The sequence below is a fragment of the Myodes glareolus genome, chromosome 24 (genome assembly GCF_982192425.1).
Source record: "Myodes glareolus chromosome 24, mMyoGla1.1, whole genome shotgun sequence".
Classification (NCBI taxonomy): domain Eukaryota; kingdom Metazoa; phylum Chordata; class Mammalia; order Rodentia; family Cricetidae; genus Myodes; species Myodes glareolus.
In genome coordinates this window covers 38,091,333-38,118,350 of record NC_142049.1, presented here as the reverse complement: position 1 = coordinate 38,118,350, position 27,018 = coordinate 38,091,333, and the positions used below count along the sequence as shown (strand labels likewise).

The 27,018-nt window shown below is 36.0% G+C and overlaps 1 long non-coding RNA gene across 2 annotated transcripts in view; it reads left to right on the top strand.

Annotated features, from left to right (window-relative positions):
• Positions 1-554: 554 nt before the first annotated feature.
• LOC148118173 (uncharacterized) overlaps positions 555-27,018 on the top strand; it is a 31,441-nt gene continuing 4,977 nt past the window's right edge. Inside the window, exons 1-3 of one of the 2 annotated variants that reach the window (XR_015736334.1) lie at positions 555-674; positions 7,260-7,357; positions 25,023-25,181. This is a non-coding gene — a long non-coding RNA (uncharacterized LOC148118173). The remainder of the gene's footprint in view (positions 675-7,259; positions 7,358-25,022; positions 25,182-27,018) is intronic. The other variant, XR_015736335.1, reaches the window with a different exon arrangement.

The following is a 27,018-nucleotide window of genomic DNA, read 5'->3' as shown; positions in this document are numbered from 1 at the left end:
TTCATGAAAAAAATGTTATGCCATATCAATTTTCACAATGAAACTCAGAGAAAATAGGAAAGGGTATGACTCCCCTTGACGCTGTCATATACTAAAACCTTAAGCGAATTAATTTTTTGCAGATACCAGTGTTCAAGAAAGAGATAATAGTGCCAAAAGTTTAAAGAGAAGGAGAGGTTTCAGAAGCAGGGATGTACAGGATTCACAGACCATAGCAGGTGACACCAAACTGTAATACTGGGAATGGACCAGTACCTGACTGATAATTTCCCTCGGATTTATCTTATATACTTGTCAAGAGCAGTCTGCCATGTCTGGGCCAATGTACATTCAGATTTCAGTTATAAATATTTGCAGCTGGAGCTGGCATATAGCCAGAGCCTGACTAGGCATGACCCGCTATGCTGACTATATTATTAGCTCTCCTTGCCTCTGACTGAAGGACTGTGTGAATTCAAATTTCCCCCGAACAATGAGAAGAATGATCTCAATTTCACCAATAGGAACAAAGCCTGTGGTAACCATGGAGATCGCATCAGAGCTGCTGACTCATTTCTCCCTCCTATCTCAATGTTTGCTGCGACAGAAAAATATGAAAGTGAAAGTAGATGGCAGGAAATAATGTAGTTTATCTAGGACCAGAATCCAAATATCAAAAGGGAAATCATTGCGAGGTAAGTAGGAGGTGAATATATCTGACTTCTTGGGTCTGTATCCTGCATGTGTAGCTGAAATTTTCCATTCCTCCCTGTGGGTGACAGATTGTGATACTGTTCTGCTGATTGCAGCTTACTGATATCGCATTCAGAAGTGCCATGTCATAGTTCTTAAACACTTACTGGGGAAGCTTACTCTTGAAATTTTCAGGTTCCCAGGTGCCTGTGGCTATTTGTCAACTTAGCAATTACTTTACTGAGGCCTCCAATGGCGCATAAGATCAGTACATTCCAGTATTATCATGTAAAGACTTTCTAAGAAAATCATAATTTCAGAAAATACATAATCTAAAACGAACCTAGGAATCGCATATTTTACTGCTGAATCAGTGGCTTCAGACTAGAGCACATTTCCTGCACTGCAAACAGAAACAGTTGACTCTTCTCACAAATTCCTTGCGTTTCCTATGGCTTCTGTATCCTGCAGGTCTCTGGGGCACATTTTCATCTATGGTGTTTTTTACAGTGAGGCCTTGACTAAAGTCCAGCTTTTAGCAGGACTTTAGTCAAAGCCCCACTGGCAAAATCCCTCAGTGCAGACCTTTTTATGCCATTTAGGAACCAATAAGAAGAGAGATCTCTAATCAAGGACCAGAAAGCACAGGACTGCATTTAACTTGATGATCTCATCCAAAATGAGATCACACATCCAGTCATGTGTGTCTCCCTCCTTAGCGTGTATTGTGAAAAGAAGCCAAGCAATTGACAGGGGACCACAGGATGAAATGTAATTTACCCTGCATTTTGCTTACAGTGAACAGCGGACAAAACTGGCAAAATGTAACAGGTTGTGAGAGCTGGCAGCTGTTTTTGCCTTGAATCTACCTATATACATGGAAACCTCCTTTCCTGGCTGGAGATTTTTGATTGTGAATCTGTCCTGCCAAGTGTATCTGGCTTCTGATTCTTTTTGATTTTTTTCTGTTTTTACGTGTGTTTTTTTTAACCCGGTCAAATTATAATTAAATTTGTTACATATAATAAGATATTTTATATTTTACACAAATAAAAAATACAATTATAATTTCTCATATTGTTTAATTATAATACAAAATATATTTAAGTTGATTAGAGTGCTGTACAAGGAAGTGGGTGAATTGTAGAATGAAATGTATATTTGAAACCCTCACCCATATAGATCCAACTGTAATATAGTAGCCCATAGTATCTTAATGATAAAGAAATGAATTCAGTTTAATTGATTTCTGGAAAAAATTAAATATTTTTAAATTTTTAACATTTGTATTAGCTTGTTTTAATGCTTATAGTTGTTTCAACATTTGCCTTTGCATGAGGATGCCTTCATAATTTGGTTTCTTACATGCAATCAATATACATAAATATTGTCTAAATAATAATTTGTAATCATTTATTTAAAAAACAAGTAGATTAAAATATTAGAATCATAATCACAATTAAAACTGAAACACCCACATATGCATATTTATATATATAATTATTTAATATAATCAGAGAATTTATTTAAGGAAGTTTGATATCCACCAATTTCAAGCCACCCATTGTAACATAGCCCATTTCATGGCCAGCCACTCAGAAAATAACTGTAACTTTTCTTTTCAATTAGTTAAATTCGTTAAATAGCCCCTTTAATAAGGGTTCAGCTTCATTAGTCCTGCCATTAGGCATACTAGGATTTCTGAGCACTGGAGAAATAATGCGTTTAGTTTCAGTTCTTGAAATTTCATTGGGGAAGTGTTTTTTTTTTACATTAATCAAATACTGGTTTCATGCATATGTTTATTGAAGCTAGAATATCTGAGATTAGATTTTTCCTTTTACAGTAATTGGTGCTCTTCTTGCCTAGCTGGCAATGAATATGCAGAAATATTACAATACTGTCAGGTAGAAAATATGAAAGTGAAAGTGGATGAGAAGAAAAAAAAATGCAGTTTACCACAGACCATAATCCAATCATCAAAGGGTAAACCACTGCGGGGTAATCAGGAGATGGTCATATATCCCTCTTCTTGGGTCTGTATCCTGCCTATCTTCCTGAAATCCAACATTTCTGCCTGCGGATTGCTGATTATTATTCTTCGCTGCCAATTGCAGCTTACGGGTATCACATTCAGAAATGCTGTGGCATCTTCCCTAAACACACTGATTGTGGAAACTGCCTCTTGAGATTTTCAGAATCAGGGATGCCTGACGCTATTCTGTAACATAGCAATTATCATAGTGGGTCTTCCAATGGCGCATATGTTCTGTACATTCCCAGTTTCTGCCAGATATTGACTCCCAAAGTAAAATTTGATTACAGAAAATGCATAATCAAAGGCTAATCAAGAAATCACAGATATTAAGGCTGAAGCAGTGTCTTCATACATTGAAGCACAATCCCTGCACTGCAAACAGGAACAGGTGGTTCGTATCAGAAGCAGGGGGAATCTCAGAAATTCTTTGCTTTTTCAAGGTATCTATTGCTTCTGTCTCCTGCTGGTCTCTGCAACAGATTTTGTTCTCCGAGATTGTTTATAGCCAATCTCCTGACTAAATTCCAGCTAAAAGCTGGATTTTAGCCAGGAGCCTGGCTGGCAAAATCCCTCAGTGCAGACCTTTTTATGTCATCTAGGAACCAATAAGAAGAGGGCTTTCAAACGAAGGACTGTAAAGCACAGAACTGCATTTAACATGGTGATCTCATTCAGAGCGGATGTCTCCCTCCTCCCTATGCATAGTTAAAAGAAGCAGAGCCATTTAAAGGGAAACACAGGATAAAATGTATTTTCCCTTTGATTTTCCTCCAGTTAACAACAGACAAACCTGGCTCATTATGACTGGTTGCCACAGCAACAATGCAGCTGCTTTTGCCTACATTTCAGCTGTATACATGAAAGCCTCCATTTATATCTTTGGTTTCTAATTGCGACTTTGCAATGTCAAGTCCGTCTGGCTTTGATTCTCTGTGATCTATTTTTGTTTGTTTTTATGTGTGTTTGTTTATGCTGTTGAATTATACTTAATTATGTTATATATAATACATGTAATATGTATTATATCTTAATATAAGGTATTAATACAATGATTCATGTAGTTACATTGCAATACATAATATATTTAAGTCCATTAGAGTGTTGTATAAGGAGATGGATGGACTGTAGGAAGAAATGTTGATTTCAAGTTCCCCTGAAAATGGATCTGATTGTAATAACATATTCCACTGTGTCTTAATGATAAAAAAATGAATTGAAGTTAATTAAATTTTGACAAAAAATTTAAATATATTTACATTCTTAACATTTATGTTTGACTCATTACAGTCATTATAGATATATTCACCCCCACCTTTGAAAGAGACAACTTTCATAATGTTTCTTATCATATGTAATTTATATACATAATATGTATAAAATATTCTTTTAATAAATTTATAAGTATTTGTTTTAAAAATCCAATAGATTTCAAATACTAGAATTTCTCTCAAGATTTTACAATCATTATTAAATCTAAAGAAATTTTCTATCTTTAATATATATATAATATATTTAAGGAGGTTGTAGGAACATTAACTAGAAACCATGTATTGGTACATGATTTCCCTACCTGGCAAACTATGTTGATAATAAATTTCTTACTCAATTAGGTCAGTACTACAAATAGCTGCTCTAATAAGGGTTTGACTTCATTGTCTTTCCTCTATGCATATTATGCTTTTGAGTACTGGATATACTACAAGAATTATGTATTTAGTTCCAGTTGTTTGATATTCATTAGGGCAATAGTGCTTACATATTAATCAAAGAGTGGTTTGATGCATATCTTTATTCAAACACGTGTAATTGAGGTAGGTTTCCTCCTGGGACTGAATTGTGCTATTCTACCCTAACTGGCCATGAATACTCAGAGAACTTTCTCTTACCAAATATCTCTAATGTCCTGAAATGGATTAATACCACCATGCCTGCATTAGAAAATCAGCATTTAAAAAATGAATGGCAGGTTTACTTTTTCCAGATGAGAATATTCCTGACTGAGACTGCTATCAGCTTTCAATGTAACCATGAAGGCATAAAAATTAAGATGAGTATAAATCACAGACAACAGAGTTATCCACTCTAATATCATTGTATTCTTCTTACTCACCAAAATGATATGGTCCTCTGTAAAAAAACAATGTCAAATTATCTTTTCTGAATTGTAGATAATAATGACCAGAAATGCACAAATGTCTGTGTTCTTCCTCTATAATCCTTAAGCGTTGAATGTAACAAGAACAACATGGAAGAAAATCCATGCCTTTTGACCAAATTAGATAAAAAAAAAATTGTGGGCACGTAAACAATATGGAGAATTACTCAGCAGAAAAAACAAAGACATCTGGAAATTTTCTGGCAAATGAACGATTCTATAAAAATCCATCTTAAGTGAGGAAACTTAGACCAGAATCCTGAGGATGGTTTGAACCAAATCATAGGTGAACAAACATTATAAAGCATAGTTAGGGAACCTATAGTCCAGTACCACAGAGAATCTAAGTAATAAGGTGAACGTTAGTTAAAAATTGATAACCCTGGGAAGAGCAAAATGACAACTATGATGAAAAAATGGGAAAAGATGGGTAAGGTGAAAAAGGAATGCTGAAAGTAAGGACAAGAGAGAACTGGAGAGGAAAGAACTGGAAGGAACAGAATTGTAAAGATAGGTGATGGAGACAGAGAGCAAAGAAAAAGTTCTGTTCATTGACAGAAATATTATGGGAAGAGCTAAACTTTAGAATTGGAGGAATTCACAAGGATGGCCACAACTAAGACTCTATGTAATAGTGGAAAGGGTACTTGAACAGTCCTTGCCTTGTTTTCAGACTGATGACTATCTTAAATGTCATCATAGAACCTAAATCCTGTTAATTATGGAAGCAGTTGATCACATGGCTGAGTTCCTAACGTCCAGTTGAAGAATGGGAGTAGTAATAATACATGCAAGAGATCAAGGTCATTGTGGGAAAACCCACTGAAACAGCTTACCTAAACTAATGGTAGCTTAGAAACTCTGGCCTGACAATGAGGAAACTAGCATACTAACAAACTAGGCACTCTGAATGTGAGGGAGATTTGTATGATTGGGGCAGAATTTGGGACCAGGGGCAGCGGAAGCAGGATTGATTCATCCTGCATGTTCTAATTTTAGGGAACCCATTCTCTGGAAGACTATCTAGCAAAGTCTAGATATAGTGAGACCAAAAAAAATATAAAATACAAATGCAACTATGTTATGTTGAAATGAAATAAAATAAATTAATAATGAAATTGCCTGTGTTAGTGGTGTGTCTTTTTAAGGTATCAGGTAAATCATATATAATCAAGCAAAAGATTACACTTACATATTACTTAGTGTCATTTAAATGTGATTTGACTTTTGAATAATTGCAAGTCATGGACAGTAATTATGAGTACTGGAATATTTCTTTTTACTAGGTTTTCTTTATCTCCTTGGAAACAATTAAAGTCACAGTGGTTACACTTTTTGAAATTGTATTATTTGCTTTATATGCTTACTTGATGTTACAGAGTGGGAGGAGCAGCCTGACTGAAAAAATGGGTCTGTTCATTAATTCCATAATTTAAGGCAGGTGTAGATCACAGCCCAGTCTGTGGTAAGATATTAAGCATCAGCTGGGCAAGTTTAAATTCCAAATTTATGTGGTTGTTCTTCAGTTTGTAGACATGATCACTGACGATGAAATCACTACTGAGTAAGTGAGAATTGTAAGAAATAAACATAGATATCTTATACTAAAATTACATACAAAATAATACATACCAACACTATTATGAATAAATGTAATCATATAATTTCTCAAGCAGAAAGCAAAAATAAAAATTTATTTCTACATCAGCATATACATAAAATGTAATAAGTAGGGTGTGGGTACCTACTAATCAAGAACAGGGTACAGAATATTCCTTTATATTGTGTGAAATACATGTCATTTTGATTGATTTAAGAAATATTGTGACTGCATATTTTTTAAGTAGTATAAGTTTTGTCTGAAGAAATAGACAAAAAATAGGAAAAATGGAGAATTATCAGTATCATGAAAAGCTGTGGAAAGTGGAGGTAATGCACATGGCAGAGCACATATAAGAAATATAATTAATTTAAATATTTACATGTAAGTTAGTAATAACCTGAGCTATTTTCTGAGTGTTAAGAATAAATAATAATTATCTCTGTGGTTACTCAGGAACAGTCTAGTGGGAAACAAAACTCTGCCTACTAATGATATCCTGATATGGGGAACTAAATAGTATAAGACAAATTAAAATATATATCTAAAAGTTTTCAAACAATCAAAAAAATTGAATCAAATGTGGATTCTGAATAGTGTCTTTGTTCAGCTAGGAACAATGCTAGTGTGAAACAGTGGAATGGCCCTTTAAGAAATGCTTAATGAGCTGGGCACTGGTGCCTACCAAGAGCATAACTCCCTTAAGTTGTCCTCCATCCAAATACTTTATAAGGTTTATTAACAATGAGCTGTATGCTACTCAGTGTATAAATGGATCCAATAATGTCCCATAGGTGCAGTGATAATCATGGCTCCCTGAGACCTCAACCATGAAGCTAGTCTCTGAGGAGCCCAAAAGTGAGGAGCCAGCTACAAATGCCATGCGACAACTGTGAGTAGTGTTAAATTACAATGAATCTTGTAGTTTAACATTTGTCTCATCTAATAAAAGAACAATGCAGTTGTTTAGTAAAGAAAGTTCATACAGAAAATGCTCCAGATGAGCTGTTCTTTGTTTATAAATATTCATGTGCCAGTTTCTCTGCTGGTCTATTTTTAAATGTTAGTTATGAATTTAAATGAGATAATATTTATGGATCACTGATAAGATGAATTTATGTACTTCCTTTCTTTTTATTTACTTTTCATTCATTTTGCATTCTAAATAAAGTTCTCCCACGGATTTTTCTTCCACATTTTCCTCCCCACAGTACATCCACACAAATTCCTCCTGAAGGATAGGCCACCCATGGAGGGGGGGCAATATAACTTGGCAAATAAGGCTGAGGCAGTTCAAATCCTACCATGTCAAGATGAGTTAGATATCCAAAGTTATGGATTTGTCTATAAAAATTAGATCTTGTACCAGAAATGAGTCCTGGTCCCCCTCCCAACCTCTTAAATTGACCAAGCTACACATCTATCTCCCACAAACAGTTAGTCTAGATCAGTGGAATACAGGCTTCATAGCAGTTGGTATAGAGTTTATGATTTCTCATGAGCAGGCTTCTGTCTCTGTAATATTCTCAAGATCTTCAACATCCCTTGATCATATAATTCCTGCTCAGTTGGCATTTTGGCATCTCTTTGGACCATTGAAATTTGCCTCTCCTATATTAATATACAAAAATTTTGGGAAAAAATCTGTCACATCCCAATTTTAAAACTACTGCCCAATTTCAAAAATCACTATTATAACTGAAGATTGTATACTTTTATCTCTTTAATGACAACTTAGTTCATTTAAGTAAGTTGTATGTCATTCAGTATTAATCCACCTACTGGAACATTAGTAGCCAATTTTGGTAAACATCCTTGAAAATACATCTAATGTTCATTTCAGTAATTTCACACTGATATGGTTCAGGCAACATTAGTTCTGCCATTAGGCATGCTGGGATTTCTGAATTTTTGATATACCACAAGAATTAAACATTTTGTTCTATTTCTTGGAATTCATGACTTCACATGTACTTATATGAATCCTTTACAACGTGTCTAAAGGTCAGAGAACTCAGACCTACTCTTGCTGCTTCAAGTGTGTAAGCTAGGATGCATGGAGCTAAAGTGTTGTTACAGAACATTGTCTCTAGACAAAAGAGTATATTTACCTAGTGAGTGGTTACTACATGTATAGAGATGTGTAAATGGATTCCTTTTATGGTCTTTTACCATGGAAAAGAAATCTTGGCTCATACCCAAATTTATATTGAGGTACATAAGAACTATGAATGTTAAACTTGAGACAGGATGCCCTACAAAATCTATAATATTTCTTTTGTGCATTTCTATCTTAATCTTAATCCCAACTGGGAATAGTATAGTCAAAACACTGACTGAAGGCTCCTCAGAAGTGAAGCTTGAGTATGGCAGTATAGCATTATGGATATTGCAAGTTGAGAATAGCACAGCTATTTAGTAAAGAATAAGTGCATGGAAAAATATTAAGAGTGAACATGGGTTGAATAACATGGCAATATAGATGTAAATCAATTTGTAATGGAGCAGAAAATTAGTAATTTTTTGCTATACAATAGCTTGGAGATATTTTAACTTTTTATTGTTTATTACTTTTTATTACTTTATAAATAATACCTTTCAAATTTTCTGCTTTGTCCCTTTGTCCCACTACTCTCCCATTTCCCCTCCCCTTCCAGTCCTAACAGAGGGCAGTGTATACTATCCTGTGTTAAGCCCAAGGCCCTCCTCTGACTCCATCCAAGCTTAGGAAGTTAAGCATCCAAATATACTAGGATCCCCAAAATTCAATGCATGCATTAGAGACAAATCCCTGGCACGTTATCATTAGCTTCTAATTTTGCTCCTATTGTTTGGAGTGTGGGTCCTTTAGTTTCCACTCTGTAGATGGAGGGAGTAGGCCTGTTTTTCATCTCAACTGCCCTGCAAGCTTACACCTGAAATAATCACACAGAAACTATATCATTTAAACACTACCTGGACCATTAATTCTAACCTCTTATTGGCTAATTCTCACATATTAGTTTATCTCATCTCCATAAAAATGAATCACCACTTGACCGTGCCTTACCAGCATGAGTCTAACAAGTATTCATCTTGGGCAGGAGAACCATGGCATTTTGGACAGGAGAACCATTGTGTCTGCCTGTCTGTCCTTCTTCCTAGCATTCTTTTCTGTCCAGTCCACCTATCCAATTGCTGTCCTATCAAAGGTCCAAGGCAGTTTCTTTACTCAACCAATGAAAGAAACACAAATACAAAAGGACCTCCTACATCATGCCCAAATTGTCAGCCATTTTCAGAGGGTGCAGTTTGATCCCATGCACATTTAGTCCCAGTCCAGCTGGACTTGATGTGCTCCCATTAGATCAGGCACACTGTCTCAGTGAGTGGACCAACCCCTCATGGTCCTGACTATAGCAAGCCAAAAGCTAACATCAAATTAAATGGAGAGAAACTCAAAGTGATTTCATATTCATCATCATGCACAAAACTCAAGTCCAAATGGATTAAAGACCTCAATATCAATCTAACCACACTGAACCTGACAGAAGAGAAAGTGGGAAGTAGTCTGCAAAACATGGGCACAGGAGACCACTTCCTTTGTATAACCGCAGAAGCACACACAATAAGAGAAACAATGAATAAATGGGACCTCCTGAAACTGAGAAGCTTCTGTAAAGCAAAGAATACAGTCATTAATACAAAAAGGCAAACTACTGAATGGGAAAAGATCTTCACCAACTCTACATCAGACTAAGGACTGATCTCCAAAATATATAAAGAACTCAGGGAACTGGACATTTTATTTTTAAGAAACCCAATAAAAAAATATGGTACTGAACTGAACAGAGAATTCTCAACAGAAGAAGTTCAAATAGCCAAAAGATAATTAAGGTCATGTATAACTTCCTTATTGATAAAGGAAATACAAATCAAAACAACTTTGAGATACCATCTTATACCTGTCAGAATGGCTAAAATCAAAAACATCAATGATAACCTATGCTGGAGAGGATGTGGAGTAAGAACACTCATCCATTGCTGGTGGGAATGCAAACTTGTACAACTACTTTGGAAATCAGTGTGGCAGTTTCTCAAAAAATAGGAGTCAACCTTCCTCAAGATCCATCAACACCACTCTTGGGAATATACCCAAGAGATTCCCAAACATACAGTGAAAGTATTTGTTCACCTATGTTCATAGCAGCATTATTTGTAATAGCCAGAACCTGGAAACAACCTATATGCCCCTCAATGGAAGAATAGATAAAAAGAGTGTGGCATACTTACATATTAGAGTACTACTCAGCGGTAAAAATAAATAAATAAATAAATAGATAGATAAATAGATAAATAAATAAATAAATGACATCTTGAATTTTAAATGCAAATTGATGGAAATAAAAAACACTCTAGTGTCCCCACCAGATTGTTCTCTGGACAGAGGAGAGGGTGCCTGAACCGGCCTTGGCCTATAACCATACTGATGAAGATTTTGCTTATCACCATAAATCCTTCATTCAACGATGGATGGCGATACAGATGGAGACCCCCATTGGAGCACCGGACTGAGCCCTCCATGGTCCAAATGAGGAGCAGAAGGAGGAAGAACATGAAAAAAAAAAAAACTCAGGACCGCGAGAGGTGCGATCACCCACTGATACAAGGGGACTGATCTAATGAAAGTTCACCAAGGCCAGTTGGACTGGGACTGAAAGAGCATGTGATCCAACCAGATTTTCTGAATGTGGCCGGATTCTCTGAATGTGACTGGCCCGGAGCCTTTATGAAAAGCCATTGACAATGACACTGGGACTTGTTTCCTCTGCATATACTGGATTTTTGGGATCCAGTCTGTTTGGATACTCACGTTCCTGGACCTGGAGGGAGGAGGGAGGAACTGGAACTTCCCACAGGGCTGGAAGCCCTGACTGAACTTAGGGATGGAGAGGGAGGAGGAGGGGGAGGGGGGAGTGGGAGGGTGTTGGGAGGAGGGGCGGAAATGGAAACTTTCATAATTTAATAAACTTTAAAACAACAACAACAAAAAAAAAACACTCTCCTGAGTGAAATAACCCAGACCCAAAAAATATGAATATGGTATTTACTCACACATTAGTGGATTCCAGCCTTAAACAAAGGGCAATGAGCCTATAGTTTGCCATGCTAGAGAAGTTAGGTAATAAGGTGAATCCAAAGAAAAACATAGATAGATTCTCCTAGAATTTGGAAGCAGGCAAGATCTGTAGGCAAAAATTGGGAGTATGGGATTGGGTGTGTGGCAAGTGAAAGTAGAGACAGGGAGAGAGAAAGGAGAAGGGGAGGGTTGGGGAGATTTGTGGGAGTAGGATGGTCGATATGGAGGAGGAACACATTTTGGAGCAGGAAAGCAGATATCTTAATTAAGGAAGCCATTTCGAGGTTGGCAAAAAGCTTGCCCCAAGAGGGGTTCCAAGGTTTTCATGGGAATGTCCCGAGATAGGACTCTGGGCAGTGGAGGAGAGGGTGCCTGAATTGGCCTTGTCCCATATTCAGACTGATGACTATCTTAAATATTACAATAGAACCTTTGTCTGGCTACAGATGGAGATAGAGGCAGAGAGCCACATCAGATCACTGGACTGATATCCCAAGGTTCACTTGGAGATATTTTAAAATCTAGTGGAGCTCATGTGTAACAGTTTCAAGAACAGAAATTTTTGAATTTGTAGAGCAACTATGCCTTGATTTCCCAAGGATGGTGATATCTTGGAAACAGAAAAATTGAGGTGAAAAATACAAGACCATTATAACCTGGAATCAGCACATAGCATTCTATTAATTTGTGAGGGCTTATAAGGGAGATTTCGGATTTGCACAGTGATAGGTAAAAATAATTCTCCTTGTAATGGTCCAAAGTGAGACAGGACACTCCAATCCACAGCAGAAGCTGTTACATGAGAAAACATCCATAGTACTGCTTAATTATGACCATCCTGTACCTAGAGAGCTATAGGAAAAAGTCACTAAATAAAAGAATAAGGAGCTCTCAAGTCCTTTGCTTCTGGTGAGGAATATTGAGAAGTAAAACCTGTAAAAAAAAAATTAAGCAGGGGCTTAAAACCTTAAGAGAATTAGAATATCACCGTCAGAGAAGTAGGAAACTCTTTAAACCTCCCCTTATCAGAAAAGAATTGCTCTTCCTACACAAGGAATGGTTTATATCAAGCAATAGTGCAGAGACCTCCTGTAGTAGTGTAACAACTCAGAATTTGTTGTATATCTCTCAAGCAAGATAGTTTCAAAGAAGGTACCAGCTGAAAAGAGAAAACACAAATATTATTTGTGATGGAGCAAAGATATGTGCAGAAAAAATCATTACTTAGGTGCCCCAAGATCATTTGAACAAATGAAAGAATTAAAAGCTACCTGGACATAGCTTGCCTTCAAATAGAGACTATCTGTGGTGGAAAACCAAACATGAAGAATAAAAGTTGGGCCATACATGAGAGAAAAAGGACCCAACAAATTTTTCCAGAGAACAGGTTTTATTCATCTCAATTAAATATTTATAGTAAGTGGAATTCTATTCTTTGAAATTTTGTTGCTGTGTTTACTTCATATCACCAAATGGGAGGGTCAGCATGACTAAGATAAAAGATTTTAGTGGACATTTTAAGAGAAAGCAATTGATACAAAGTTGGGGAATATTAAATGCATATTTTATATGTTGCTATATTCTGAGATCAAACTACACATAACAATTTATGGATATAGTTAAAACATTGGTCCTTCAATGAAACTTACCACAGCATCTAACTGCAAAACCATTTGAAATTCATTCGTTCACAGGTTCTTAGTCAGAGGCACCTTCCCTTCTTATATTCATTACCAAATAAAGTAGAATCAAATTTATAATCTCTTGAAAGTACACAGCAAATTTTAAATATATTCTAAGTTTTATCCTATGTATTAAGGCAGCTCTAGATCAATTCTAAACCTGTGACATAACATTTTGCATGCACTTCTTTATAAATGAAATAATTAGGAATAATTACAGATATTTTAAGTTAAACACAGAAAATAATATTATCCAAGTATGTTTATAAACATATGTTCATCATGAAACTTGTTAAATAGATGCAAGAAAAGAAATGTATATTTTTGTAGGCTTATAAATAAAACGCAATAAAAATGGTGTGTGAATGAAAAATTCAAAACCATGGTGAATAATATCCCTTTAGAAAGTGTGAATATATATTTCATAGACTGAAATAATAAATAAATGTCATGGCTCATACCTAGGCATGAAAAATTAGCTGAGAGAAACAGACTAAGAGGCTTCTAGGGAAATAGGGAAGGAGTCTCAGTATTGTGAGGTGCTACAGAACGAAGGACATGACCTTGTTATACTGAGAAATTTAATAATTCACATGGCATCGCCTAGATAAGGAAAGAAGGGTATACAATCTAGGGTGGAACCAGTAACAAGCCTAATCAGTTGAAAGAGCATTTATAATGAATAACAGTCTCTCTGTGGTTATTTGGGAACCATCTGGTGGGATAAAATATTCTACCTACAAATAGCACTCCCACTAAGGGCCAGACATTCAACATAATTCATAAAAAAGTATTTGAAAAGAGACAAACCACCCAGTACCGGAGCCAAAAGCAGTTTCTTGATAACAACTTTCCTTGGCTGAACTCAATCCTAAGGGCAAACAAAGAACGGCTCTAGGCTGAGTGCTGCTAACATATGTATGGCTCTTTTACGATGTCCATGACATAAAGCTAAATGGGGTTAATGGATAATGGGAAACAGTCTACTAGTAGTCAGCATGGACACAACAACTTCCCTGACCTAGAGAGGAAATAAGGACTCCCTGATATCTCAGGAATAAATCTGGATTTTCATAGAACCATGAGAGGAAAATATGGCCACTAATGCCTTGTGTCTACACATGTGTTAATCTCTGTAGTTTTAAACTGCAACTAACAGAGCAGTTTAAGATTTGTCTTCCCTGTCCAGAGAACAATCTGGGGATCTCTCCTTGGACCTGGGATCCCCTTTCTCATCAAGTCTCTTGTAGACTCTAAAATGACTCCCTTAGTTGAGATATATACTTCCCTGCTCCCATATCCATCCTTCCTCCCTCCCCCCATAACCATACTGATGAATATTTTGCATATCATCATAGAACCTTCATCTGGCGATGGATGGATATAGAGACAGAGACCCACAATGGAACACTGAACTTAACTCCCTAGGTCCAAACGAGAAGCAGAATGAGAGAGAAGGTGAGCAAAGAAGGCAAGATCAGAGGGAACCTTCACCCGTTGATGGATGGAGATTGAGACAGAGACCCACACTGGTGCACTGGACTGAGCCCCCAAGGTCTAAATGAGGAGCAGAAGGAGGGAGAACATGAACAAGAAAGGCAGGACCATGAGGAGTGCGTTCACCCACTGATACAAAGGCAATGATCTAATGAGAGCTCACCAAGGCCAGTTGGCCTGGGACTGAACCAGCACGTGATCCAACCAGATTCTCTGAATGTGGCCCGATTCTCTGAATGTGGCTGGCATGGGGTCTTACTGAAAAGCCATTGACAATGACACTGGGACTTGTTTCCTCTCCATATACTGAATTTTTGGGATCCAGTCTGTTTGGATGTTCACCTTCCTGGACCTGGAAGCATATTCATTTTGGATAGTAGTATGAAAACTGAATCATTCATATCAATTAGGGAAAGCAAACTATATAACACCAGTAAGGTGCTATATATTTTGCTCTTGACCAACCACATGCATATCATGCCAAATCGGAGCTTCAGAGACCATTTCAAAAATATGCCTGCAACTCACAATGTGAAGGAAATAACCTCATTTTTAAGTTCTCACATACTTATGTCATTATAAAATATAAATGTATCTCCTGCTATTTAGAACCTTCAATGAGTTGAATACATAAGACATGAATTAAAGGTATACTGTACATTAAAGAAATAAAATAGCAGAGACAAAATTCCTCAATCATGTGAGCAACATGTATGATAAAAATTATCAAGCCATCTTCAGATATACTTTTTATAGTGGCCAAAATATCAGGATAGAAATCAAATAATTAAAAGGATTATGATTAAGGTGATAATTGGAAGGAATTCCCCTTACTGCTTAATGGCCAGGAACCTGAGACTAAAGTGATTAAACTTACAGAAAAGTAATTTAACTCATTCTGACAGAGTCATGTAACAATGAACTGTGTAGTGATGGCATATTGATGTACCCATATATTGAGTATATGGGTATCACTTGACTTTCATAAGAGATGCCAATAAGTTACTAGTTGGGAGTAAACACACTGATGTGCACAAAATTCTATAGAGACTTTCTTATTTCACTACTATGTTCTGATGTTACTTGTCTTCAACAAAACCCCAGAAGAAAGCAACATTCTTTTGTATTGAAAGGATGGCAGAAATATTCCAACAGATTCGTAGTCGCTTGATGATTCCAAAGTACCAATGTTTTAAAGTCTTAGCTTTATTCTCAGACATAGGAATTTAGAGTCTGCTAGACACACGATAAGATCTACACTGGTTCATAGCATACAAAATAACATACCCCAAATCAATGAAATCTGGTCTTTAATCATTTTCAAGGATAGAATAAAGTAGAACTCTGACATAAAAAAATAATTGATTTCCAAGAAAACTCATGCCCTGCCTAATATCATGGGTAGGGTGTACTATATGAACCATAAAGAATCATGTATAGAAGTATGGATAATATGTAGTTACTTTATTGGTTGAAATATTCAGTGACTTTAAGGTTTCATGAATAATACTGCAATGTCTTAGCCATTCCCACAATAGATCTCCTTGGTGAGAAGAAATAGCAGAATTCCACTAGTCACTGTCACTAACTGAAGCCTGAGGGAAATTAGCTTCCTTGCATATACAGAGCATTCAAGACTGAGACAGGGATTCCACATGTTTAAAGAGAAGCAGAAGTTTCAGAGGCATTAAATACTTTGCTGCACAGGTGACAGGAGCAATTCCTGAGAGCTGTAATGCTGGGACTATAACAATACCAAACTTTACTAATTTTCATAGGATCAGTCTCATGTATATGTGAAGAACAGTATTCATCTACAAGGTGAGCACATTGCCCCAACTTCAAGTATGCATTGAGTCTATGTCAAGGCATTAAACAGTTTGTAACACAGTGCTTACAAAACTCATTTAAATGCTTAGTCTTTTGAAAGAGCCAAAGGTCACTCTAGAAACACTGCCTAGGATGCCTGCATTTCAAAATGGTGTGACTTTCTTACTGCTATTGCTGCATCAGGAAAACTGCTCTTAAAGGAGCAGCTGCAAGCCACCTACCAAAGACTGGCTAAAAAGAAGTCATGATTACCTCTGTTCTTTTGTGTCTAGAATCCCTTTCCATATTCTTTCAGGTTTTAAGTGGATTCCAGTTGGCCACATGTGCACCAAATTGTTGTAATGAAGACCACTTATTGGTTGCCAGCTTCTCAGACCTGAAATAATCACTGCTCAGCCCATTAGCTCTACTTTCTTATTGACTAGTCCTTACATATTAATTTACCCAATGTCCATTAATCTGTGCATTGCCATGTGGTAAGTGTTTATCAGGAAATTTTCCATCAGGCTCCTGCTGGGCAGCAAGACTTTTCTGTGACTCTGCCTCCTTTCTCCCAGCATTCAATTTAGTTTCCCCTGCCTACGCAAGTTTTGCCCTTCTATAGGTCAAAAGCAGTTTCTCTGTTCAATAAAGGTAATCACAGCATAGAGAGGGGACACCCACATCACACATCAGGCTAGATTCCTCTGCTTATCAGTATTTTGTTTTATAAAGTTTGACTTTTGTACATCTTAGAAATAATTGTTATCTTAGTACAGAGTTTATCCTTGAGAATGCCAATATCTTTTCAATAAACATATGTATCCAGATGAGCCATGAATGTAATCCTACTTTCTCTACTTTTAAGATAATTCATGCACACTAGGGGTGACTCTAGGCCTCTAAATCTTTAATACCTACCTGTTTTCTACATAAGTCCAAATTATACAATATTTAGTTCTTCTCTCATTGTTATTTTATACAATACAATAAAAAATATGGTTATTTCTAGGCTGATCATGTTAAAAATCAACAGCATATTGTAAAATGGCAATTTATGTTTGATTACACAAGGTATAAACTTGTCTTACGTTAGACTTATGATGGAAACCTTTTATGAATTTCTTAACCATCTTTAATGTTGTTCATAATAGCTTTAGAACAAAGTTTGTATTTCTTTCAATAATTTTCCTGCAATGATTGAGGTTCCATTCAAACCTTGCCACCCTCCCTCTCTAGTAATTCAGTTTTACCACTCCCTTTTCTTGTCCATTCTGTTATCTCTTCAACATTGCATGTCTGTATTATAAGCAGTTTATACAGTATAATTCATTTTATGTGTCACTCACTCATTTATTTGGCCAAAAGAGAGGTTAATAGATAATACTCTATAATAGTCAAGCTTGTTGTCATATTAGTTAGATTTTCTAGATGTACAGAGATGTATTTCAGATTGATAGGTGTTCTTCAAATCTTTTAAAGACAACAGAAGATGGCATTTAAAAGAGTTTTTAAAAGACAGGATTTTTCATGACAATGGGACACAGCTGCTTCTGGAAGCAATAGTCCATGACAAGAAAAGAATGGGCACCAAAGAGGCTCCTTACGGAAAGGGTTAACCCATTGGATGAAAAAAAAATGCTCTTGCCTGAACAGTTTGATTGAACTTGAAGGACCCATTGAAAAATGATGGCTAAATCTGACTTAAAAAGTTGGCACAGTCCTTTGGGGTTCCTGCTTCATAAAAGAGTATTCAACACATTCTGTAGGACACACAAAAAAGTTACTGACAAGCTGCCAATATAGGCAAACCTTTCTAAATTTTCACATGTGTGAAAAAGTCTGTCAGATAATATGGGAAGTAGGCTAAAGATGGATGGTCCAACCATACCAAAAACCTTTGGGTGATTCTCTGGGAAATGAGATGTCTCTGTCAATTCTAGAGTTTTAAAAGTTGCTTACAATGCATTTTCTTTTTACTAGTTAATATTATATCCTTCTGGAGAATTTGATTCATGTGGGTATCCTTTCGTGATGGTTTACATTGGAATGAATTTTTCTTTATTGATATAAATTCAGTTTTATTTTTGCAACATAATGTATGGAAGTTTTTATTCTTGTTTGGGTTATTTTTTTTTCTATTTACTCATTGAAAATGCAATATAAAGTGCTACACCTTGAAAGATACTATTACAAGCTGTTTAGAAAAACTAACAAACATAGATAGTAGCTAATCACTTCTACAAATCAAAAATGTATTCATGTTAGATGTTTCCTATGTAACTCAGGGATAACTTTTGGCAGATAGGTGATCTTCAAACACATCAGATATCTAAAGAAAATAGACTTTAAGTTATTTTAATAGCTCAAGACATTTTCTGACAATGATATACATCTGCACCTGGAAATATCAATGACTACAGAGAAGCTGATGAACATCAAGGAATCTCGATATGGAGTTTGAATTCACTGTGACAATTTTAAAGAATTTAAATTAAGTATTTATGAAACTGCTTCTACCACAACTGCAGAGAGTATGCTGTCCTCATTTGGCAAAAAGGAATAAAAGAAGTGGCCTGTTAGAATTTGACAAGATGATGGTGGCCTGTCCTTCAATATTTACCCTTGCAGAAATGTCTGTGAGATGTTTTGGGCTTATAAGCTAAAGACAGATGCCTCATTGTTGCAGAGAAAACTTGTATGCCTGAACCTACAGCCCTCAGTATCCTTCAGTTTCATAGTTTTAAAACTGTTCTTTTTGCACTTGCTGTTTACTCAGATATGTATTCTTCTCCTCAGATCTTTGAAACAATTGACGACTACATAGTTATAGTTTTACATTTTTCCTTGTTACCAAGATAAAAAAAACTGATAAAAGAGATGTAACATTTAAAAACATTGAGAGACATGAAATGCTTCCATGTTTAACTGAGAAAATGATGTAAAGAGAGAAAAAATATTTTTAGTTTGGTTAATACAAGTTATTGTAGACTGTGATTTTGGAACAAAACTTTGTAAGCACCAAAAATGGGTGGCTAATAAAATATATTCTCCAATGTTGCCAAACACAGATGGAATGTTTTTGTGAATTTAAGTCCTGATTTTGCTAATTCTATGGACTCCTGTACATGTCAGGAGCAGGCTGCCCTGTCGAGACCAATGTACAGTGAGGCTTTGGTTTTACCGAGTTCCAAATGAGACCTGGAATAAAAACAGAACCTGACTGGTAAGAACCAGTACTGATAACTTATTATAAGCATTCTTGGTCTTAGATAGCAGGAGTGTGTGCATTCAAATTGAGCATGAAATAAGAACCAACTAGAGGAGTGATCTCAATTTCAACTGTGCAGCCAATTTCTGTGGTCATCTTGGAGAGCTCAATCTAGCTGCTGATTTGCTTCTTCCTCCATAGCAGTAGCAGACAAACTGAGCGTGGACAAGAGAATGAATTTTAATTTACTCGAGAAAATGGGTCATCTTAATGAGAGGGGGATTAAAAACAATAATCCATGATAACAATCTTTTATAAACAATAGTCCATGATAACTATGAGTGACAATTATTTACTGTTAGGGTCTACATCTTGGCTATAAATAGGAAAGCCTTCATTTCAATCTTTATATTTCTGATTGTTACTCTGGCCTGCTAATTGAAGCTTATTGCTGGCATTTTCTAATAGGCCAAGTCAGATTCCACAAATGCAATTAATAATTATATGAATTATAAAAGTTGTAGTACATTTTAAATGAATAAATTTTAAATAGAAATTATGAAATAATAAAGATATTTTCTAAATAGGGATGTTATTTTAAAACCACAGTTCAGAAATGCACAAATTACATATGAATGATATCTAGAAGTGTCATGATAATTTTGCAAAAGTTTGATGTTTTAATTTAGAAAGAACAAAATATATTTATTATTTCCAAATTTCAAAATTGTATGCATGCTTTTATTAGTGTTTCACATATGTGTACATATTTTGACATTGATTTCAGAGTAATAATCTCTAATTCTTTTGACATGTTTTCAGGTATTTTTATATAAACACTTTAATTTTGATAAAATTCACCACATTGCCTTCACTAGATTTTCTCTATAATCACCAATATCAGTACTTCATCCTCAGGTCATATATCTGTTCTCTCTTTTCACTGACATCTGACTTCAGGGAAAAATGTTTGTGTGTGTGTGTGTGTGTGTGTGTGTGACTGTGTGTGTGTGTGTGTGTGTGTGTGCGTGTGTTTTGAATTGGGGCATTATTCTAGTACATGGGCAACATTTCAAAGCTAGCATACATGAGAAAATCTATTCTAACCCTTTCATCATTTCTATAAAAACTATAAGCCATCTCACTCTTTGGAATATACCCAAGAGATGCCCTATCATACTACAAAAGCATTTGTTCAACTATGTTTATAGCAGCACTATTTGTAATAGCTAGAACCTGGAAAAAACCTAGGCGCTTCTCAATAGAAAAAATGGTTAAAAAAGGTGTGGAACATATACACATTAGAGTTTTACTCAGCGATAAAAATGACATCTTCAGTTTTGCATGCAAATGGATGGAAATAGAAAACGCTTTACTGGGTGAGGTAACCCAGACCTAAAAGGAGAAATATGGTATGTACTTACTCATAAATGGATTCTAGTTATAATTAAATGACATTGAGCCTATAATTCGTGATCCTACAGCAGCTAAATAAGAAAATGAACCCAAAGAAAATCATATAGTTATTCTCCAGGAAATTGTAAGTAGAAAAGATTGTCAGGCAATTCTTGGGTGCATGGGGGTGGAAGGGAAGATGTAAAGGGAGAATGGGTAGAGAGAAAGGAAAAGGGGAGGATTCGGGAGAACTTGGGATAATGGGATGGGTGGGAGGGAGGAAGCGTGGACATGGGAGCAGGTAAATAAATATCTTAATTAAGGGGCTCATTTTAGGGTTTGCAAGAGACTTTATTTTTGAGGGGTTCCCAGGCCCAAAGAGAGGTCCCCAGATTGTTCCTTGGGCATCAGAGGAGAGGGTGTCTGAACTGGACTTGTCCCATAGCCACACTGATGAATGTCTTGCATATCACCATAGAAAATTCTTCTGGCGATGGATGGAAATAGAGACACAGTCCCACATTGGATCACTGGACTGTGCTCCCAAGGTCCAAATAAGGAGCAGAAGTAGGGAGAAAATGAGCAAGGAAGTCAGGACCATGAGGGGTGCTTCCTCTCACTGAGACAGTGGGATTGATCTAATGGGAGCTTAACAAGGCCAGCTGGACGGAGAGTGATGGAACATGTGATCAAACTGGACACTCTGAATGTGACTGGCAATGAAGGCTGACTGAGAAGCCAAGGACAATGGCACTGGATTTTGATTCTACCGCATGGACTGACATTGTGGGAGCCTGGTTTGTTTAGATGCTAAACTTTATAGACCTGGATGGAGGGGGTAGGACTTTGGACTTCCCACAGGGCTGGGAACCTTGACTGCTCTTAGGAATAGAGAGGGAGGCAAAGGTGGGGAATTGGAGGGAAAAAAGGAGGCAGGGAGGAGGTGGAAATTTTTAATAAATAAATGAATAAATTAATTATTTAATGAAAATATAAGTCATTCTCATATTTTGAATTCATAATGTTCCTCAGAATACAGTAGAACATTCTCTGGATTTTGTAATGAAACAATTACATATGCAAATTTACACAATTTAAATTCAATAATACAAGTATACATATACATAAATATTAATCAATTACTATTTGTATGTGTTAGTATAATAGGAGGCCACAGCCTTGAAATGTGCCACATGTGGTATGAAAACAGGCAAAAAAATCTTAGTGATTCCTTCACTGTATATGCTCCATGTCCTGGGAAAATATGATAATGTTAGTGTACCAGATTTTTTGCACATGTATATATTATAAATAGATCCAGTTGTTAATATTTCAAATTATCAGTTTATGGACTGAGCCCTCAATGACTCTGTTAATTTTTTGAACATAAAAGCAGAATATAACATAAGGGTTATTATTTGAAGTAAGCAAAGATGTTTTTATATAAAACTCACTTCTCTACCACTTTCTCTCCTCTGATTCTATTTTTTGCATTTTTACAGATTCTAAAATTTTTGTCTGCCTCCTGAACTAAAACTGTAGGATCACTACAATGTCTTTGATGTTCTTATATAATCCACACATATAACAAATAAGAGCAACATTCAGAAGTCTCCCATACAAAACTACATAGAAGGAAATAAAATTAAGTTTTACTGTTTATCTTAAAAATAAAATATTTAAATAACTGTTTACACTATTAGGATGTGAATGTCAGTCTCTTAAACCATGATTATAGCTATAATTTCTACTTATACTCATCCTAAAATATTACCGTCAAAACCACAACTAACAAGAGTACCACATATCAAGGTTAAAAGTGTGATTTTCCAGTTACTTCAAATGACATAATTTGTCAAAATTTAGCTCATCGAGGGTATTACTGGTTTCATATGCATAGACATGTCTAAATTTTTACTCTTATATTTTTTAAAAATGCAGATATATAATTGACAAAGAGAAAAAATTTCCAAATGCAGCAATCGAGCCTACTCCATATTGTTAGGGAGATAGTTGTAAAAAAAAGTCATAAACTTCCTCTGCAACTTTTCTTAGGAATATAATTTGTAACTCGGTCCTAAATATTTATCCGTAGACCTACAAGACATATTGGCTATAACTTGTAGAAAAAAAAAAACAGATAAAGTTAAAGTATTAAAGAACAAAACTTTAGAAATCTTAAATGCCTATTAAAATTAAATGAAAGCAAAGAAATTATGAAAAATGCTTAGCACAATGACATCCCTCATTGAAATGTCAAAAGAGATGGAAAACTCTCTAAATTAACACAATTACCAGAAAAGCCACTGACAAATGTTGGAGGCTAAGAAGAAAGGATCATTTTCTATTGTATAGTAATATTGATAGGCTTTTTTATTGAAAGGACAGTATTAAATTGGTTATATAAAATCACAACAGTGAGTATTCAGTGCTACGGACCGGCTCAGGGGAGCCACTCAGAACGTGAGGGAATCAGGGCGAAGGACGGAAGATTTGAGGATACGGCGGAGGAATTTGACAGACAGCCACTCTCAATGTATTTTGAAAATGCTACTGCGTTTTACTTATTCAGTGTGAGGTTTTTATATTATTACAAGCAAAGAACTTGGAAAAGTCATACATCATCAGATCATAAAAAAAAACATAGAATAGTTTACAAAAAGAGTCTTTGAAAATTCTTTGACTTGGGCACAAGGACTTTCGCCCAGTCTGTACCAGGCGGCTGGCAGGGCTAAGTGACCTTGTGCTCAGAATATCTTGGGGTGTGAGAGGAGAAGGCCACTATCTTCCTGGGAAAACTTTCTGCTAGGAAATTTTAGACATGATCTCAAACTTGTCTGAATCTGGTTTCATATCATAAATCTCAACTTTCTTCCCTCCCCGACTCTCAGGGTCAGATGTTGTAATTAGCCTAGGTTTATTCTGGCCATAATGAAGGCTGCATAGGCCTCCCGCACGTAATTCTCAGGCAAACATCTAGTGTTGCTGCAGCTGTTTTCCTACAGAAGGCTTCTAAGGTTTCTCCTGATAAGAGCAACTCCTTTTGCTCCACATCATTAAGGAATTATTTTAACGATGACTTCCCTATTTCCAGAACTGGCTATTTCTTTAAAGGCTTTAATGAACAGGGGTGCAAAGCTCAAAAATGTCCTCAGCAGTCTTGTTTGTATCCGCAACTGCCTGGAATAGTCTGATCTGTTAGCAATATGCAAGGATCACAAAGAACACACAGACAAGGGAAAAGACAGACATATAGCACCAAGTACAGTCAGGTCGAGTCAGTACAAATGGCAACTCAGGTAGCATTACACCACAACTGGTTGCCAAGGGACAGCCCAGGACTCAACTCCGAGAAGCGCGGATCCTGATCCTTCCGGCAATATTTGCCCATCCAGTCAGCATTTCTGCTACACTGGCGAGACAGCAGTGGATGTAGCAATTCAGTATGGAATTTTGATCTGTACAATCATATCTACACAATAAAATATAATAATTTTTGTGGGAGAGTTACTGCTCCCTGATTCAGTTTCGCACATCTGTTGTGCTTGCCTTCTCATGCTGCTCTGATCTGTCAAATACTAACTCTCCAAGTGGTTACGCTTCATTGTTCCCATGTCCTGAATATTCTGACTTTTATTCTTGTTGCTATTAGAGACTTTATTCCTGACCAAGTTATTGTCTAGTAAGTTGCCTAATTAACCATGTACATGAGGAGAATTTCCTCCTTTCCCTTATCCTTTATTTACCTGGAATTTCCCCTTGAATAAACAAGACTTGATCAGAATCCTGTCTTGTCTCCATCTCCTGTGTCTCTTGTCCCATCTCATTCTCACTTCCCCTCTAGGGACGCATTGACTGAAGGTGTGTCAGGGTAAATTGGTGCCCATCATTTGGCTGGAACACAGGGGATTCAGTGAAGAAGCTGTTCAGAGACACACATGTAAAGTGAAGAATAAGTAAGAGGAAGAGAAGCACAGGAACCTGCTGTGTGTTCTAAAACTCGGTAAGCAGAACACCGATCACGGGACAATAACTTAGCATGAAATGAGACATGCATTCAAGACATGGGGTGGGGGTAAATATTAAAATTAAAAGTTAAGGTTTTTTGAGCACATAAAAGATGTTTATAGATGAGAAAAATTGATAGAGAGTAAGAGAGGCTCTTAAAGATTATTATTAAGCATTTGGACCAAGAAATGTCCCAATAACTGTCTATTTTATTAGATATAATAAATTTTAGTTTTAGAGGAATTATGATTTTATAGTTGACAATGTTATGGGGATAGAAGAGAAAGTATTATTAAATGATAAGGTAGAGAAAATGAATAAAAAGGAGCCTAAATATTTGCAATGGCAAATATGGGTTTTTTAATTTGAGAAGGTTCAAATTAATACAGCCAGCAACAATCCTGTGCTAAGGGAAATTATTTTTCCTGTGTTAACAGGCAAGTGGAGCTTGTAATAACCCTAATCATCAGGCTAATACCCCAGTTGAAATACATAAATTACTGAGAGAAATAGGCATGGAAGCATTGGAGCATCTTTGCCGCATGGGAGAGAACTATGGTTGTTGGATTATAGTCATCCAGAAATCTAATGAGCCTTATATATTGAATTCCTAGCTCGGCTAAAACAAGCAGTAGAAAGAACTCTAATTGGAGAAGAAGCAAGGAAATAACTTCTTAAAATGCCAAGCATATAAAAATGCCAATGTGTGTTATAGTGAGCTAAGCTATCAGTTTAGGAAACAGGAAATATTAATAATTATAGGAAAGAATGAACAGACATTACACATGAAAGTAGAAAACTGCAATTGGGTGCTGAAACTATGACCACCATTTATTACAATCTGCAAAAAGAAAATAAAAATTTAAAAGATTTAAAATGTTTGGAAATCGACAAATTAGTTTCTTACCAAAGAAGCTCAGGCAAAAGTAAAGTTAGTTACTGAGGATATTCAAAATGCCTTTTCAATAGTTTATAACCTCTGATCACATACAAAATGTCTAGACATCTGACATTTGAAAATTTGGAAATGCTCTAAGGGATCATTGGTAACTTTTTCCTATTGTTAAGAGGAACGTGGACATTTACATACTAATGCTAATCATCCATATGTTCAATATAAAATTCCATTTTGAGTAGCAAATCATACTTTAAAGTCCATTACATTTTAAAACAGCAAATTGAAATTTTAAAAAGGAAGATTTTTGTATGGAATAATGTGAGATATTTGGAAGCATTCGGGCAACTTTATATTAATTCATATTAAATTGCTCAAATCTGCCCCAAAGGGATATTCTCACTAGGGTAGAGAAATATTTTGCTTATACTTCAAATGTTGAACTAGCAGAAAATTTGCCAAGATGCTGAATAGCGTCTGCATTGCTAATGGAGAAAGGGAGATGGTATCGCAATCTCTCTCTGAAGGATGAGTAACAATTATGGCTCCTGAAGAAGGCATTCCAATATTGGCCATGGTACAATTATATTCATGGAAGTTAAATTGACAACATTGGTCTTCACCACGATCACAAACTGGGGGTCAGGTGAAATCTCTTGTTCCCTATGGTCAGATTACTGTCCAGCAGTACAAAAGACGGGTTACAGCCAGAAATTGTTTTCTGACCCTATGTGCTCTGTTAATTGTCTCTTCTGTTCAGGGATCAGCTATAAGTTACAGTGTTTATATCCCTTGGACACCTAGGTTAAAGCCTCTCTTTTGGTGAGATACTGATATTTTAGTGTATAGTATTGTAAGTATCCTCTCTCCTCCTTGAAATGACTTGACTTATCTGAATAATTTTAATGGGACCTCTTATAATATTACTTATAAGGAT